General features: G+C 49.8%; 1 long non-coding RNA gene across 1 annotated transcript; it reads left to right on the top strand.

Moving 5' to 3' along the window:
* The first annotated feature begins 922 nt into the window (after nt 1-922).
* LOC135373861 (uncharacterized) lies at nt 923-18,731 on the top strand. Its single transcript, XR_010416623.1, has 3 exons — nt 923-987; nt 13,117-13,203; nt 18,576-18,731. It is a non-coding gene; the product is annotated as an uncharacterized LOC135373861 (long non-coding RNA).
* Nucleotides 18,732-19,664: the final 933 nt, after the last annotated feature.

The following is a 19,664-nucleotide window of genomic DNA, read 5'->3' as shown; positions in this document are numbered from 1 at the left end:
GGGCAATGGAGAAGAATATGCTCCCTTCGACATCGCAATTGGCTGGAACCCCTTGGAAAACTAGCGTGTCCCTGCTTCGTAGACAAGGTTGTAAGACATTAAATCAGCCATCACCAGCGTTGCGGATGAGCCTCCAATGCCAGAATTTTCATTTTTTTTGCAGCACACATGCAGAGTCAGTGCACACGACCCATTCCCGTGGGGTGAAATAAACGATGTGCTGCAGAAAGAAAGGTGGCTTAGAGTTCCGCAGCTGTGGGTGAGGTATGATGTGGAAGGCAACGTGATTCCACTACGCCTTGTGACGGGATGACGAATGTCAAAGCGGAGTTGACAGTCCGAGATGCGCCACATCCTCGACCGCGACAATCTGCACCAGCTCGGCCCGCACGATGAGTTACAGCCGCTGGGTTTCTTTTCGAAACCTCTCAAGCCCGACGAATCACGGTATAGCACTTTTGGACGCGAGCTGTTGGCAGTGTACCTGACTATGAAACGTTTCTGCTACCTTCTCGGGGGGCGCCAGTCCATCGTTTACACTGATCACAAATCTCTCACCTACGCAGTCACGTCCGGGTCACCATATTGTCGCGAAGTCAAGTCACTACAATAAGCGAGACGAAGGCAACGACTTTACTGCGTGAGGGCCGGATCTGAACTAACGAACCGCTAACCGAACAGTAAACACGAGCCGGGCAGAGACAGAGCTCGTCGTCGTCACCAGGTGCCGCTACAAGTAGATTACCAACCTGCCCAGGTTTTTATGTTAGTCAGTATGGTATATGCTTTGCATTACCACCCACATTCCCTAATAGCCCTATTACACCATTTGGTCCCACAAAATCTTGATCATATCCTGTATGTACATTTGGGACGCGGTTATCCCTTGCTGAAACATGTAGTATCCAATCTTCCACTTCACCAATGTTCTATTTCACAGGGTTGGACACTCGATCACCATGCCCAGGTGCGCACGATTATCTGTTCGTAAGTATTGGGTTACTACACTTTTCTCAGATGAAGTATCATTCCGTCGAATAATCATCCAGCTGGAGGACACACACAGAACAGAACGCACAGACACCTAGAAAATTATCAGGGTCTCTTGGAAGCCACAGAATTTTTGTATTGTAATTCTGCAAACATAAATATTGCATAGAAAGGAGGATATGCTTGTACGGAAGCAACCTCCCGTTAGTTAGGTAATATTTTATAGATTATACACTCTCGAACAAGGGTGAGTTGCACAGTTGAAGCGCCAAAGGCATGTGACATATGGTGGTCTCAAAAAGATGCAGGCCCTATTAAAGAATCCCTTGTGTAAGTAGTAAGCAATGACCACTAGCTGCCCACATCACACAGGGGTCTGGACACCATCAAATTAGCAATTAGTACTAATTAGGACCCCCACAGTAGTCAGCACCCTCAAGGGAGACACCTCACTAATTGGGAAGCATCTAACTCATGTGTTGTGGGCAACAGGTACAGACTATCACCAGATAAACCAACAGACAGACCTATTCTCCTACCTGATGCCTCACAATAACGACGTCATTACCGATACAGATGGAACCAAGGTGTTCTTGTGTATTGACCTCACCAAAGGATATTGGCAGATTCCTCTTGAAGAGGCATACAAAGAGTACAGAGCATTCGTCACACCCTTTGATGTTGTGAGCGCGGCTAAGAGAGATAGGCCAGGAGCGTAGCGGAAGGTAGATGTTTATTGGGCGGTGGCCGCGGATGGAATGAACTCCGGGTTGAGAGCGTGGGCGGGAGCACGCACTCCTTCATCGTCAGCGGAGGCCACTACAAGGGCCCCCCGCTGAACCAGAGGTCGCCACGGAACAGTGCGGACCGATGGTGGACCAGACGCCCAGCTGACGCGGCGGGCAGGAGAACGAGGAGGAAGCGCGCTCAGGCAGTGCGAATGCAGCAACGGAAGGTCCCTCAAGTCGTCAGGAAGGAGGAAAACCGGCTTGACACGGTCAGCTGAAACACCCTCCAGATGGTTGGGCAGGCGGATGGTTAACATCTTGCCCTGGCGGGAGTGGACGAGGAAGGGGCCGTCGTAGGGGGGCTGCAGTGGCTTACGCATGGCGTCGTGGCGCAAGAAAATATGAGTCACTGTGGCTGGTTGAGGGTGGGCAAAAACTTGTCGAGACGAAGGGCGGGTGGGAGGCGGCCGTAAGTCCGTTCAATAAGCCTGCGAACGCATGGCGAGAGGATCGGGGGCTGGCTGCTGGAAGCAGGCTGCATCGAAGAATTGCCTAGGCAGACGCAGTGGAGCAACGAAGACCAGGTCGGCAGGGGAGAGTGGGAAGTCAGACCGGGTGGCGGACCGTGTGCCCAGCATAATAAGGAGCAATCGCTCTACCCACTGGTCAGAAGGATTGGCTCAAAGGGCGCTCTTAAGGGTTCAGTGAACGCGCTCTACGAGCCGATTGGCGCAGGGATGGTAGGCCGTGGTTTGATGGTGGCGAGCACCCAGAAAACGGCAGACATCAGCAAAAAGTCGCAAAGCAAACTGTCGCCCTCGGTCCGTAGTAATGACAGCTGGAGCGCCAAAACGGGCCACCCAACTGTGCAGAAAGGCGCGGACGACAGTGCTGGCAGTCATGTTCTGGATGGGTATTGCCTCCGGCCAGCGCGTGAAACGATCCACGATTGTGAGTAGGTAGGAGTGGCCAGACGACATGGGCAGAGGTCCCACTAGGTCCAGGTGGATATGTCGGAAAGGGGCGTTGGGTGTTAGAAGCGGCAGAGTTGGAGATACTGTGTGCCGCTGCAGCTTCGTGCGCTGACAAGCCAGACATGTTCGGGCCCATTGACGGACGTCCCGGTTCATGGAAGGCCAAATGAAGCGGGCGGCGATAAGCTGCTGTGTGGCCTTGATACCGGGGTGATGGAGTCCGTGGAAGATGTCGAAGAGACGTCGGCGGAAAGCGAGAGGGACGAGGGGCCTCGGCGTCCCTGTCGTCATGTCGCAGAGTAGCCCGCGTGGTGTGTCGAGGTAGGGAATGCGCTGGAGATTGAGTGATTGCGGCGACTGTTGGAGGGCTTGGAAATCGGTGTCCGAGGCTTGTTGCTTGCGCCAAAGCAGTACAGTCAAGCGCCGGAGGGAACGCTTGCGTAAGCGCTACTATCGGTGAGCGAGAGAGGGCGTCGGTGACGACGTTGTCGGGGCCGGTGATGTGGCGTACGTCCGTGGTGAATTCGGCTATGAAGGCCAAGTGACGTAATTCATGCGGAGAGCGAGTCTTGGTCCCAGATGCTATAGCATATGTCAATGGCTTGTGGTCCGTGTAGACCGTGAAGTGGCGTCCCTCAAGGAAGTGGCGGAAATGTCTGATCGATAGGTATACAGCAAGCAATTCCCGTCTGAAGGTGCTGTAACGCGTTTCTGCCGGTTTCAGGGCCTTCGAAAAGAAACCGAGCCACTGGAGCTCTCCATCGGGTGTGACCTGGTGAAGCACCGCCCCCACAGCCTCGGAGGACGTGTCGACAAGCAGGACAGTTGGTGCGTCCAGAATGGGGTGGGCAAGTACCGCACAGTCAGGGATCGCCTTCTTAATGGTCAAGAAAGCGAGCTCTACGGCAGGTGTCCAGTCGAGTGATTTCGACGGCAAGCAGAGCACAAAGCGGGTTGAGAAGCTGGGCGCAATGAGGCATAAAACGGCGGTAAAAATTTACCAAGCCCAGGATCTCTCTCAGCTTGCGGTGGGTAGTTGGGCGAGGGTAATTGTCGATAGCGGCGACCTTCTCACGGAGGGGTGTAATTCCGGATGCGTCAATGGATGCGTCGATGGCCAAGGAAGTCAATAGATGTTAAGCCGAGCTCACACTTTGCAGGATTGATGACGATGCAGTACTCATGCAAGCGGCGAAAGAGCTGTCGTAGGTGGTCTTCATGTTCTTTGGCGGAGCTGCTGGCAATAAGTATATCATCGAGATATACAAAGCAGAAGTGAAGGCCGCGCGTAACCTCATCGATAAAGCGCTGAAACGTCTGGGCCGCATTACGCAGCCCAAAAGGCATGCGAAAGTACTGAAATAAGACGAATGGCATTATAATGGCGGTCTTGGGGATATCAGCAGGCTCTACCGGGATCTGATGGTCGGGCCTTGATCAGGTCGACTTTGGAGAAAATGTTGGCACCGTGAAAGTTGGCAGCGAAATCGCAGATGTGAGGAATCGGATAGCGGTCCGGGATAGTCGCAGCATTTAGGCCGCGGTAATCGCCACAAGGGCGCCAGTCCCCTGGTTCTTTCTTAGGGACCATATGGAGTGCCGAAGACCAGGGGCTGCTAGAAGGTCGTATGTAGCCCAGAGAAAGTAGGTGCTCGAATTCACGACGAGCAATGGCGAGCCGCTCAGGCGGAAGTCTTCAACCAAGTGCCTCACACTACAGTCTATAACCAAGTGCCTCACACGGCTGACTTGAAGGGATGTCCCTTTCACCTGGTCTTCAAAGTGTGAAGCCGTGTACCAACACCTTATCGAAAAGATATCATCTGACCCTGTACTTACTCTGCCGGACTTCAGATTACCGACGAAAGATGGAAGTCACTGAAAAGGTTGGTCAGCTGTAGGATTCGAACCCACATCTTCTGGATTACAGTTCCAGTTAAAGACAGACGCCTCCCATTATGGGAATGGCGCCGTATTATACCAGAAGTGTGTTAGCAACCCAAAAGGGCGCTCCGGCGCCCGAAACAGCTACTCGAAAGGGCGAAAGAGCTCTCTGTGGTTGTTTACCACTCGTGCACTTTCTCTAATGCCAAAATCAAATACACCAACACTGAGAAAGAAGCTCTAGCGGTCGTACGGGCTCTGGACTTTTTCGGCTCATATTTAGACGGCCTCAAGTTTCAACAGTTTACAGACAATCAGGGTCTCTCTCATCTCCTGTGAAGTATTGCAAGGTGGATATGCGAGCTACAACACTTCGATTTTCAAGCATCTCTTCGGAGTGCCTCAGAGCTCACTGATGCAGATGCCTTGTCTTGGTTCGCCATAGACCTGGCAGGAAAACACACCGAGCCTAACGAGAAAGTAAACGCCCTCAAGAAATGGGAGGGATCTGAGCATTTGCAGCCCATGAACGGCAAGGTTCACGTCCCAGACACACTCCTCCTTGTATCATGACAGTCAGGATTGGGGTGGACACGACGGCTTTTGGAGGGCATACAATAAACTTGCCAAGCGCTTCACTTGGAAGAACATGAGAACAATGGTACGAAAATATGTGTCTAGGTCCCATGAATGCCAAATACACAAGGCCAAATACAGACAGACTACCGATTCCATGGTCCTATCGAACACTCCGCAATACGATTTGAAGTGATTCACGTCGACGCTGCAGAAATAAAGAAAAAGGGGAAGGATATAATCTCGGACGAAGGTCCAGCGTTCTGAAGCTGGAAGCTCAGGGTGTGGGCAGAGGAGGGTGGAAATGTGCTTTGGAAGGAGCGGTCCATCGCCACAACAGGTCACACACAACCGCGTTTGTTTGCAGCCGTCGCTGCGTACAAGGTGTTTCCATTTCTCCCTGCACATCATGCGCTCGGCATCACACAATGGATCCCATCGTAAGACCATCTGAAGACTACACAGCAGCGTGAAAAATATCGCCTAACTATGAAGCGGAACTTGGATAAACCATACAACAATTCCATACTGGACATTCGAGTTGACAACCGCGTCCTAGTTCGACTAAGCCTACCTTCTACGCGGGCCCAATATGAAGGACATACGTCGTTCTCGAGACTGCCTTGAGGTATGCACAAAACGGCCGCCATAGGCAACGTAGTCCCGTACCATCCACGGAGGGATGGTCAACAAAACGGCGGGGAACGTAGAGATTGAAAAGGAAAAGAGGAGGAGGAAATAAACACTCTTGGGGCACGTTCGGCACGAGAACGGTTGGGGATTTCCGCTGCTCCTGTACCTCACAGTGCAGTATAGGTACCTATGATAGTACTACACGGCATGTCAGTAGAAAACCGCAACCTTTACTTCAGAGTGTTTTTTCTTCCCTGTTATCGATTTCCTCCTTGCTGGAGTGTGCTATGCGCGAAAGCGCTGGGTGTGAGGCTGGCTGGAAAACGGTGTTCCTTACCAGCTCCAATCAAACACCCAATGCGCAACGCCATGTTGGCAAACACGAGCCTCCTGGAGCCCACCTCGTGCACAGCTCGCTGCCCATCGCCAGAGGTAGAGCACTGCTCTACTCCATCGACGCCGGCTAACCTAGCTATCCCACGTCACCGCCATGCTGCTCTTCGCCCAGTGTGCTCGAACTATGAACTCACCGGTGGCGGCTCGCAGTGCGCAGCAGTTCGCCGCGCGTAAGAGCTGCGCTCTTAAAGGACACAATTTCTCTGTGATCCGTCATCCTGGTAACGTAGGATGTCACAACTGCACGGCGCGTGTTACGATGTCGATGTCAGTGAAGGCGCACATATAGATTGTACAAGACTATGTGTTGCCTGTCACTGGCAGTCGAAATTTGGTCGGCCGATAAAGCAGTGATAACGGTAATGTGATATGACAGGGGGAGCTGGTACTGCAGGAAAAAGACAAGTTACAGGTGTCGGATTTTTTCTGAAAGGATCGTGAAAGATATCGTAATTGGGGCTGAAATAGGGTGTTTTGACCATGGGCTTTCTAGTTAGCACAAAAATGTCATCTTTCGTAGGATAAAAAAAAAATCAGTTAGGCTAATTAGACAACTTAATGAGGTACACAGATAGAAACCACCCGTTTGGGCGGCGAAAAACTTCGCAAGTATGACACTGAATGTTTCTAATTTTCTTCTCCACTACATTTTTTAAATACTTAAATTCACTCTGAAGTGAGACACCCTGTATATGCACTAAGGACTAGGAGTCAACCCTAGAACCCAGCATATCAACGTGTGTAAGGTACACAATTCAGACGGCACTTCTTGAACAGACCTGCAGCTGTGCCTTCCTATAATATTTGAATGTCACAAGCAGGTGATCACTATGGCTTTCCAGAGTACAACTCTCTGATCCTTGAGTCAAGTAAAACATTCCTCCATTGCAGCACCCTCCAAAACGTAACATGTGCCTCACCAGGTACGACAAATGTGAAACTGATAACACCATACAGGAACAGGAATTTTCTGAATTTGGCAGCCACGTGTTGTTGTACATTGATGGTTCAAAGACTGTACCCGAGTTATCGTTCGCTATGGTCTCAGGCACAGTTACAAGGTGATATCGTTTGAAGGTCACCACGTCCGTCTTCACAGCAGAAGCGTATGCATGTATCTGAGTTCGTTACAGACTATCTGTAGCATTCATTACATAAAATACTCCGTCGTCCATCGTGCTAGGAGCCTAGCAAGCACTACAAACTAACAGGGCTTATCGATTACTTTTCTGCTGGGTACTCAACCATGTTCGGATGCCCAGAAACGAAACGACCGATCGAGAAGCCACGGTCCCTAACAAATGACATAACGCCCTTCGATATTCCATCACAAGATATCAGGTCATTTTTAAACAGAAGTGTCCAGAGGCAGGCAGAGCTTTGGGGACCAAGAGACAAGCAACAAGTTACACACTGTAAAACCTTAGATAGGCATTCCTTTATCTGCATCCAATCAACTGTACGTGGTGCTATCCTATCGACTCCGCCTGGTACACACCTGCTTAGCATACGGATGTCTTATACGCGAAGAAGACCCTCCCAAATGCAGCCACTATAGGGAACAACTCACTACCTTTCACATCCTCACTGTATGCCCAGCATATCAGCATCTTCGTCAACGTACAACAACAACAACTTTATTTGTGACCTTGGAGAGTGGGGAGTTTCATCGCCACAGGCAATACTCTACCCCATTGCTGGTTGGAATGGGGGGAATAAAATAACGAGCCCCTTCACAATAACGATCGAAGTCCGATGGTGTCCAGAAATGTCAGAAGAGCTTTGAGCGCAGAGCGTTGCTGGGCTGGATTGGACCAGGGACAAGCAATTTCGATAAGGAGAAAGGGCGAGAGTCCAGCTGACGAAGAGACACGGAGAGTGTGGTTCGGGAAGGTTGGTAGTGAGGGCAATGAAGAAGAATATGCTCCAGATCCTCAAGAGCACCACAGTGGCAGCAGGTGGGAGAGTCAACTTGTCTCAAGCGGTAACGCCACTGAACTGTAAAGGCCACATCGAGGCGCATTCGGTGGATTAATGCAGCATCTTGACGAAAGGTGTTTCGTGGCAAGCGGAATGCGAGCGTTGGATCAACTCTGCTCAACATAGAGGGGGGAAGAATGTCGGTTGTCCGTTGGCGGGAAGCCAGGGGTGTCACTAGGCGTCGCAGAATTGAACGGCGGTCTCCTCTCAGCAGAACAAATACGTGTCCGTTTCCGATACGAGAGTGCTGCTTCTGCGGCGCTGTCGGCCTGCTCGTTCCCCACGACACCACAATGGGCTGGAACCCACTGGAGAACTAGCCTGTGGCCTGCGGCGTAGATAGTGTGGTAAGCCATTAACACATCTGTGACGAGGGCTGCGGATGGGCCTCGTATGCCGGAATTTTCAATTGCTAAAAGTGGAGACTTGGAGTCTCTAAAGACTGCCCATTCCCGGGGTGTAAAATCAGCGATGTGTTGTAGAAAGAAAAGGATGGCATAGAGTTCCGGAGCTGTGGAGGAGGTTGGATGTGAAAGGCGTCTTCCGTGCACCACGCCTTCGGATGGTATGACGAATGCTGAGGCGGACTTGTTGTTTCGGGATGCGCCATCGGTATATGCTGCCGTAAACGCAGAAATCTTCTCGTCTACCAGAGCATGAAAATGGGCTCGGACGACTTGAGGGGGGACCTGATCTCTTCTTTCCAGAAGGTTTGGGAGGCGTACAAAAGTGAGCGGTACCGGTAGAGACCAGGGGGCTTCCGGCGGTATAGTGTCCTTAGTTATGAAGCCAGTGAGAGTCTGGCGTATCCCCTGCGCTACTCGATAGAAGTCGCTTTCAGGGCGGTATCGAATTTTCCTGAGGAGCGGGTGGCGGGGAATGTGAGCGCGCAAACGGAGGTAGTGCCGAGCCGTCTCCCGTTCACGGAGAACTTCAATCGGGAGCTCACCAGCTTCAGCCAGTACTTGCCGTGTTTCAGCCGTTCTTGGAACTCCGAGGCATCGACGAAGGCTTCGAGCAAACTGGGACGGAAGTGTATTTAATGAAGTTGTTGATATCCTGTGCAGAATAGGAAGGCTGTAAAGCACAGTCGCCCTCACCAATGCCGCGTGAACCGCGAGCAGGGAACGCTGATCACAGCCCCATCCTGAGCCAGAAAGATGTTGCATTGCGGGGAGCCATCGCTGCACTTTAGTTTCAAGGTGTTTAATGTGCCGAGTCCAGCGCAAATCCGAGTCGATTACAACGCCAAGGAAGCGGTGAAAGCGTACCGGTTCAAGCTTCTTTGTACCAAGCCAAAGAGGGAAATTGGCCATAGCTTTTCGCATGAAAGGGAGCTCGACGCACTTTTCGGGTGAAAGGTCCATCCCGAGGTGCGTCAGGTACGTATGGATATTGTTTAAAGCGAGCTGCAGGCGGCGCTGGAGAGCTGGGCGTGATCTTCCTACTGTCCAAAGGGCGACGTCATCTGCATACACGGAAAACGACACTTTGCGAGGAATTACTGATTGTAGGCCGGCCATCACCACATTAAAGAGTGTCGGGCTGAGAATGCTTCCTGGAGGGACTCCTTGAGGAACAGGATGCTGAGGGCTTTGGCCTTGGGACGTACGGACAGCGACAGTTCGGTCCGTAAGGAAGTCTTGGAGCCAGCTGAAGAGCCGACCGGATACTCCAAACGAGCGCAAGGCGTGCAGCACACAAATGTGCGAGACGGTATCATATGCGCGCTTGATGTCGAGAAAAACCAATCGGACGATCCGTCGATGGGGACGAGCATGTTGAACTGTAGAGACTAGGTCGAGAACTGGATCCATGGAGCTTCGGTGGCGACGAAATCCAGCCATTTCGTGAGGGAACGCACGTTGTTTTTCGAGCCACCAGTCGAGGCGATGCAAAACCATTCTCTCCATCAGTTTCCCCATACAGCTCGTCAGGCTCACCGGGCGAAAGGAGGATAGGGCATTTGGGGGCTTGCCTGGTTTTAGGATGGGAACAACCATATTTCTGGCGTACGATTGGGGTATTGACGGTATCACCGGAATCCCAGCTAAGCACTTAGCAGACAAAAGGTTGCGGGCAGCTGCTTCGGACCGTACGGAGACGAAGAGAGAACCATCTCGGTGGAAACGGTGGTGCATAACCTGTTGTTGGGCTAGCAGGCGTATCTCACTAGCGACCGCATTAGGATTCACCTTCCAGAAGGAGTAGTCACTAGTTGCTGGTCGAAACAGTATGGGAATACCGCCGGCTCGGTTCTTCCTGTAGGTGACAGGGGTGAACGGGTCATGAAGAGAAGTGGCAAGGTTGCCATCGTTCATCTCATCTGTCTGCTGAGGAGCTGGCGGTACCGAAGTGTCCATGGTGTTATCGGGAACATTCACGATCTGTGGATTGTTGGGATCACTAGAGGAAGGGCTCCCTACCCGTTGTCGTTTGGCAGGGCTGACGGGAACCTGTTGACCTGTGGTAAGTGTCATAGAGACGTTGGACCTCCCGTCCAGATTACGGCCGGAGGTCCGTGACGGTTAGATTTCTTTTTTCAGAGGCTCTGAAAAAGCCTAAGTCAACGTAATCTTGTTTAGTTCTACAGAAACCTGTTACCACTACACTTGGCACTTTTTCTGGGTGATGAAAGTTTTGTAGAGATACTGGGCTTTTAAAGGGTCCGCGAATCAAATTACTAATTTAGCATTTATGTGAGTTTTAGTGAACACACAAATTTTACCTGGATAAAACTTAAAGTAGTATTTCGCGCATTATGGTCTGGACAGCTATTGCGCGTGAAAAACACGAATCAAATGAAACCTTCGTGAGTAATAAATGTGGTCAATGGGCAGCTCTCAGGGATCCGCTCAACTTTTTAATAGGCTGATGCAACGTCAAGCTTGGCAAAGTGCCTCGCCCCGGACAATGAGTTCAGCAACCCTTCAAAACTTGGGAATGTGTAAGCATCTGCCGCAATTAGCATTGTTCTGTTCCCACAGCTCAACGTACACGCGTACTATGCCATCCCTCTTCTGAACTACGACAATCGGAGAACGCTATGGTGATGTGTCTACGAGCACGGTAACGGTAACGCCTCCACGCTCCAGTATCTCCAGTTGCTGTGATACTTTGTCTTTCAGCACTTAGGGAACTTTCGCTGCTACAGGATATACATCAGGTTTCACCTGCACTCCTTTTGCCAAAACCCAATGCGGTCGTAGAAAAAATGTCCAACCCTCCGCCCCCTCCCCGAAGATACCTTGGCAGAACATTTTGTCGGCTCTGGATACTGGCACGTAGCCGCCGTTCAAGAAGAGCTTTTAGCATTGTGCCCTCACATAGCTGCTCCTTTATTGCATCATTCTCGAAATCTCCTAATTTAAACATCGATATGAAACATCTTAGCTCCCCGACAAAAGCCTGTATGGACTCATCCGGTATTTGCTTACGTGCACGGAACTGCTGATGTAGAACTACGACGTTCGAAGGAACACCAAAACATCCACCCAAAATGCTCAGCGCCTGCTGCAGCAAGTACGGATAGTTCTGCGGCTTCCTGTCTTTGCCTTCTTCTTCCGAAGACGCCTATGGCACTGCAGTGCTCGTTTTTGTATTTAAAGCATTGAAGACATACACTGGCCTTCAACACCCAAGCGGTGTAGGAATACCGCTGTCTTTCTAGCAGGCGCAAATGTAGAATCCGCAACAGCGTCCAAGCAGTTGAGGAAAATGCCTCGCCATTCTTCCCATGGCACTTCAGTGAATCGGCATTGAAAAATTCAGCAGTGCGAATCATGCCTTGCATATGCGGAACACTACACTCTTAAAAATGAACTTCACCACATAGCACGCTCCTAGCCAACCACCATCCCGAGTGACATCGTTCTCTCCCCTGATTTGTTGAAAACGGGAGGCGTACGCCTTTCTGTGACACTTATGCAGAAATGTTAATTGTCACAAAAAGGCGGACGCCTCCCGTTTTCAACAAATCATGTGAGAGAACGATGTCACTCGGGATGATGGTTGGCTAGGAGCGTGCTATGTGGTGAAGTTCATTTTTAAGAGTGTACGATCGTACCCGTTCCGAATCCACAGAGCCACGATAGGTAGGCGCTTGTCCTGCTGTCTCAGTGGACGCAGCCAATCTCAATCTCCTGGGGATCCCATTCGTTGCCGCCAAATACGGCTCTGTCTTCATTGCGTTTTTCTTCTAAACGGTAGCGTTCTGTTAACTGATTTTGTTTGAATCGTACTAATTGAAGCACGGAATTTCATTTAAGAGCAAGTTGTTTTTGCATTTTAGTGCCCCTTTAAGATGTAATGAGTAATATATTCAAATGCCTTGCATAAGTGAATGAGCACAGCGGAAGTAACTTTGCTATAGTGTATGATAAGTTTTATATTATTAATGAACGGGTCTAGCGCAGCGCAGTCGTCTGGGGACGACAGAGCTACCCAGAGCCATCCCCAAAACGCCAGGGTAGAGGGAGCATCGGAAGGGTCGCCCTTTGTTTCGGGTGTTCGCACGGTGAAGTTTCCCCTGTTATGTGTCTGTAATACATGCCCCCTCCTTTTTTTTTTGTCTTGTACTGTCAGAATTTTTTATTGCTTGATGCGGCGGATTTTTTTTTTAAATTAGCCGCGCTTTGCTAGTAAGTCTCCAAATAGTCTCCTAGAGAAAATATTATTGTGACACTATTGAACCAACATTGTCCGTGTGGTTAGCGTTCTTTCAATGTCGTAAGAACACACTTTAATCGAACTATGGATTAACTTTATTCGCCATTTCATTTCCATTATGCACGTTGACTTTGGTTTTGAACACACCAGAAATATTTCAAGTCTGTTGAACGCAGGTAAAGAAAGAATGTCATGTTGGCTCATCATCAACACGGGCGCGAAAATGGTTCATGATACGTGCACAGGTGTCTCCCCTAGCATAACATGCCTCATTCTCTTGCGTGCAGGACAAAAGAGGGGCTTACGGCTGTCAATATTATTGCAAGAAGAGGCCTCACGAGATCGTCGATCGTCCTGATGGTCATCAGTGTCTGGTAAGGTAGAATGAATCTTTCAGGATTATAATTGAAGCGTGACAGATTCAGAAACTGATAACCTCATCGCGCGTCAGTTCTTGCTCTTTGAAGGAGCGTGGAAGTCACCCTCAAAATATTTTTGTTTCTCGGTGCGACGTCTTCTGCAACGAATAAAGTCAGCCCCTGCGAAAGAACGATGAGCGCAGGTAATCCAGAAAGCACGCGCAAGGCTCTGTTCCGCACACCTTTCAGAAAACCCGTCTCCACGTGCAAAGAGCGCATCGGTGAACGAGAGGACGTCGTGAAGTATCACGGGTTCTGGCACATGACCAGTGACGTCCAACCCTACGGCAACCCTACGTCATTGATTACGTAGGGCTGCCGCGCAAAGCACGTTGGTGGTCACTGACAGCTGTAGCAGCCTGTCAGCCGACGCGTTTTTCCCGCTTCTTGCCCACCACAGCAAAAGATAAACTCGAACCAGTCGTCTTGTGACGTCACGTGTTTGAAAGCAGAGGGTCGTCTGTAAATGGCACGGGAGCCGAGAAGAAGAAAAAAAAAAGAAATAAATAACCGAGCAATTTCTACTCACGCGAGGCGCATGTCTCTCGTCCGCGACTGCTGTCTCGGACTGTCTATTCTAAATTGTATCTCATTGCGCAGTGACAATAGACGACCTGCATCCGTACGTCATCGACTGCGTTTCGCCGCCGCGCACAGCGTGCTGGTGGACACCTATAAAACTTATCCGACTTTTCGACCTATCAGCAGACGCGTTTTTCCCGCTTCTTGCCCACCACTGGAAAATATAACCTCGAACCTGTCTTCTTGTCACGCCGCGTGTTTGAAAGTAGAGGGTCGTCTATAAACGGCACGGGAGCCGAGAAGGAAACATGAAAAGAAAAATGCACCGAACAGTATCTACGTCACGCGACTGCTCTCTCCGACTGTCTATTGTAAATTCTATTTTATTGCGCAGTGACAATACACGACCTGCTCCGTACGTCATCGATTGCGTTTCGCCGCCGCGCAAAGCATGCTGGTGGGCCCGTATCCAACTTATCAGCCTTTTCGGCCTCCCAGGAGACGCGTTTTTCCCGCTTCTTGCCCACCACAGCAAACGATAACCTCGAACCAGTCTTCTTGTGACGTCACGTGTTTGAAAGCAGAAGGTCGTCTATAAACGGCACGGGAGCCGAGAAAAAGAAAAGGAAAGCAAAAGCACCGAACAGTTTCTACGTCACGCGAGGCTCGTGTCTCTCGTCCGCGACTGCTCTCCCCGACTGTCTATTGTAAAATTTATTTTTTTGCGCAGTTACAATAGACGCCCTGCACCCGTACGTCATCGATTGCGTTTCGCCGCCGCGCAAAGCATGATTGTGGGCACCCATAAAACTCATCAGCCTTTTCGACCTATCAGCAGACGCGTTTTTCCCGCTTCGTTCCCACCAAAGCAAAATATAACCTCGAACCAGTCTGATCGTGACATCACTTGCTTGTAAACAGAGGGCCGTCTATACAGCGCGGAGCGAAAATATTTTACTCGGTGACTCCTGGCGGACAGCTCCGCAGATGAAGCAGGATTTCGAGCCATGTTGAATGTCACTCCCATGCTCCTACAAATTGCTGATGAAATATGGCGACACCATGCCCAATCGTCTATGCCGTTTGGGATGAGTAACAGTGAAGTATGTACCTAATTCCCCCTCAAGTCGGTACCAGGCCCCTTAATGACGGGCGGCAATCCCTCATGAAAAGCTGCAGAAGGGACAGTTGTTTCAGGACAGGCAGCCACGCAATGCGCGTAGATTAAAGACAGACAGAAGACAAAAGACCCAAAGAAGGGAGAAAAAAGCGTGGATGAGACTGGCATCGAAGTGATCCGTTGGGCTGCATTCATTGCACGGGTCTGAAATATTCGGACGGGACATGTATTACGTAGGTTGGCTTCGTAATAGAGATTACCTTACCCTCAAAAGAAGCAGCATGTCTATTCTCAAAGGAACCGGGTGCTATACACACCTTACAAATTATGTGGTGGTGGTGGTGGTGGCGATAGGGCTTGCCGTTGTCGGCCTCACGTATGTGGGCAACGTCACGACTCACGCCCTGGGGGAATATGCGTCCTGGGCCGACTTCTAAGGGAACTGTGCCGACATATGTCTGAAAGCGTCTGAGGAAAACCCAGGAAAAACCCCAGACAGCACAGCCGGCACCGGTATTCGAACCCGGGTACCTCCCAGTCTCGACGTGAAATGGCCAGCACGCTAACCACTGAGCCACGGGAGCTGGTTACAAATTATGTTACGTTTACACAAGAGCAGAATATGTGGTACCAGCTGGCCAATGGGAAGGGTTACAACTTTGTGCCCAATGTGTGAGGCACCGCCAGTGCGCCAGGATAGGCAATGTCTAAAGGAGCCAGGAGTGTCATATCTGCGCTGCCGTCACTCACAACTAATGTATGTAAAGATAATTATGCAAATGGCTACCTCATGAACAGAGCTGTCCAAAGGGCGCATTTTCCGAGGTCTTGTCAACATCCCCGATTCAATGCTTGTGCGAACCAAAGGAACGGGTGGCAGTACAATCCTCATAGACCCACGTAACACCTCCACCGGACCGATCGACTTTTCATTTCGCAGCTATCGGACCCGCAAACTTATATCGTGCATCACTGTTACCAGAAATGATGTGCATATTTGGTATTGGATCCGGCTAATGTCTGTATATGTAAAACGGGAAGTGGCACAGCATACGTGAAGGGTGTCATATAAGTGCAGCTTCGGGAAATGGCACCTACACTCTTAAAAATGAACTTCACCACATAGCACGCTCCTAGCCAACCATCATCCCGAATGACAACGTTCTCACCCCTGATTTGCTTAAAACGGGAGGAGTAGCCTATTTTGTGTCCATTATGCACGGCACAAAATAGGCTCCTCCTCCTGTTTTCAACAAATCTAGGGCGAGAACGTTGTCATTCAGGATGATGGTTGGCTAGGAGCGTGCTATGTGGTGAAGTTCATTTTTAAGAGTGTACTTGCTGCTTTCCTTTAATCTGTTTGTAGATGTAATTATGAAACACCTTGCGCAGTAACCTTAATACAAGTATACGGAGAGGAGAAGATAGGGAAATAGATCATGCGATTAGACGCAACCTGTCCAGCAGTTGGCTCCTCCTCCGAAGAGAAACAATTCCAATGGCTGCTGTTGTAGCATCGCTCCCGGGATTTCTCTAGGTTCTGCAGCCCAGCCGTCGTGGCTTACAGTACTGACGCAAGCAGCGTGGAAGCTCGACCGGCGTTTCATGTCAATAATATTTCACGAGAATGTGTTCTGGAATACGTTGTTGCAATCTTCCAGCAACACACAGGAGGGACTTGGGCACAAAAGGGGGGAGGAGGGGAACAACTTGTGGGTTGCAAAAAAGTAAAAGAACTGGCATATATGAAACAAGTTACACAGGCACCAAATCAAGGCCAGCGACAGAGCTCTTTATTTGAGCTGGCCTGTCGCCACGAGAGCGGTTCGCCCTGTCGATTGTGGTCCGGAGCAATCTCTTCCCCAAGTTCGTGTCCCAGGACAGATCGATACAGCGCGATTACATACACACGCAACACCATCTCCGCTGCGGTAACGGGTGAAGAGTATCCGATACGCATTCTTCACGTGCCATGACAGGGTGACATGTGAACCGGCAGCCGCCGTCGCCGCTGCCACTTTTTCTCTGACGTGAATCTCCGAAATGGCCAATCTTCATCGCAGGCTTCTTTTCTCGTTTGTTCGCTTCATCTCACACCAAGAGAGGAGGAGGGTTTCCCGCGATGCGACGTACGGGAGAGGATCTTCACGTAATTGACCCCTTAACAACTGTCGCCTAAAAAGAATAAAATTGGCGGTCAACGACTCGAGCACCTGCTCTTCATTGAAAGTGGGAACTAATGAATCATATAGATCGAGTGTGCTAGGCATTCCACGCAGGCACCAGGTGGATGCATCATACGAGCTGAGGGGACAGTATGTGTGACGTACCTTGACTAAGTTTAAAATCCGGAAACAAGTTTATCGTTCAAGCCGCTAGAATGAACTGTGCTGCGCTAACGAATGAGGCGCACCAGAACGAAGAAGGCCACGCGAGGGTTATCAGTGGTGTGATTGGGACTGGAGAAATGGTGGGAGACCAGGGTAATTTGATGGGATCTGACACCGGAAGTATTATGTAACTGCACCAAACGCTTACCGCGCCGGTGTTTACGTAAAAGTTCATGGAGCCCAACGCTCAGTCTCACCGATGTACAGTAGTCTGAGGCAAATTCAATAGACCAACCTGGCAGTCTTACATGTGTGACAGCCGGTCGTATGTATATTGCTGCCATGAAGGCGAACAACTGGTTGAGCGGCCGGCGCCACACAGCAGGCCGTGAGGTACGGGAAGGTACCTAGTTCATAAACTCGGGAAGCAGGGGAGTTCGAAATTGTTAACTACAGATTAAATAAGACAAACCCCAGTGCCGAGGGTATGCGAAAGGGCGTACGGAACAGAGGTCGAAGTTCAATCCACTGTGCCTTTTTCTGTATGTCGATGTTACATTGTTTCTGATAAGCGATTCTACAGGGGTTAGAGGGGAGAAATCGATTGCAGGATGTTTATAAGAAGAGAGAAATAGGTCAGGACACCACTTAGGGATAATACATAAATGCATATAGTCCCTCGAAATGTCCGACAAGCAGTGCAATAGAAAATTCGGAACATCAATTTGTGCAGGGATAGCAATTTATTTATTTATTTAGTTATGGTAGCATCTCAAGGCGCCCCGTTGCATCTAAATTGAACCGCGACCGAGATCTTTCCGTTGAACATCTTGTCCGTGCTGTAAGATGTCATCCGCTGCTGTTGAGGAACAAATCTGAAAGGTATTGACTCAACGGACCCGTCCCCCGTAATTAAAACTACAATTCCATTCAGAGTATTATACCAGTGTGATGTGAAGATGGGATCTCTGACGGAAAATAAGGGTGGTCTCGGTTTATTCACCGGCCTCGTTGGCTCAGTCGGTAGCGTGTTCGCCTTCTGATCGTGAGATCGAACCCGACTAAAGACGCCAGCAAGTTGTTGGCAGGTTAGACACGCCGTCTTCCGCGAGGTACGTTAAATAAGGGTGCCGTGTGATGAGCTTACGTCGCACGTTAAAGAACCCTCAGGTGGGCAAAAGCAATCCACAGACCGACCGCTGTGGCGTCGCTCATGATATCGGTTGCCTCGCGACGTACACACCCAATTATTATCGGTTTATGCGGTGGAGCTTTGGCTTCCCTGAATTACTTGAGGAACATGTGTGTTTTCTTACACACATTCTGCAATATATGGATGTATCTTGCTATTTCAGGACCCCAGAACGGCACGTACTGGCGGATGTCGTGGAGGTTATTGCCATAAGTTCTATAGCTGGGATGTCTGAAGATATCAAGATAGAAATCGAGAAATATCTGGTTGTTTTGCTTGTCAATGCCTCTGTTGGATCGATAAAACCTATTTGCATGTTTGTGCTCGCTTTACTTGCCCCTCTTCGGCAGTAGTATTGTAATTTTTGCCCTTAACTGGATGGAATTTTTTTGCGAAAGAATCGCGCTTCCCATATTACAGACCCAACAGGGATGCATACTGGGAATCTATTCATCATTCTATCTGGGAATCTATTCATCATTTATACCACGCACATCACTTGAGTGGAACCACCTTCCCGGGTCTCTAACCTCTATTTCAGACATCAAGCAATTTAAAATTGGTTTGCTCGATCATTTTAACTTGTAAATCCCGTTCTTCGTTTTCCTTGGTCATCCACATTCTGTTTCCATCTTCATTACTGTTACGCTTAAGCACCTGTGACACACGTCATCATTTCATTGCTGTCATTTTGTTAACCGATTTGTATATTCACTTTACCTTTGCTGCTGTTGCCCTTGTTGTATTGTAACCCCACTCCCCTCTATTTGCCCTCCGGGCCCTGAGGGTATGTCAATAAATAAATAAAATAAATACTGTTTCAACGGCGTCAGCTCCAAGCCACGGAGATGAAGAGAGCGTGTTGCCGCGAACGAAGGACAAGAGGACGGGCTCTTGAATACTAGACTCATCTGTCTATGGTGGAGTCACCCTTTGTAGAAGCAAATGCCGCAAAGCCGCAATGTTGATGCCCAGGGTTACCATGCGTGAATCCTGTGTACAGACTTAACCAACTTTTTCGGACCTCATTTGCTATGTGTATGCTCAACTCTAAAATGTAGCGTCTCACCAAGCGTATAGCTCCACTTTCGTGAGCGCATCGCGATCTGTGCATGGGAATCAAAATGGCGGCAATTCGTAGCAGACGACGCGGTTGTGTTCACCCTACGCAGACGGACTGGGCCACCCTATAGGCGCAGCGAATGTTGAAATCACGACCTGTGCATTTCTTATAGGTGACAAACCGTAAGAG

This window comes from Ornithodoros turicata, unplaced genomic scaffold (genome assembly GCF_037126465.1).
Source record: "Ornithodoros turicata isolate Travis unplaced genomic scaffold, ASM3712646v1 Chromosome33, whole genome shotgun sequence".
Classification (NCBI taxonomy): Eukaryota; Metazoa; Arthropoda; class Arachnida; order Ixodida; family Argasidae; genus Ornithodoros; species Ornithodoros turicata.
The sequence above is the reverse complement of the archived record's forward strand: the minus strand, read 5'-3'. Positions and strand labels throughout refer to the sequence as shown.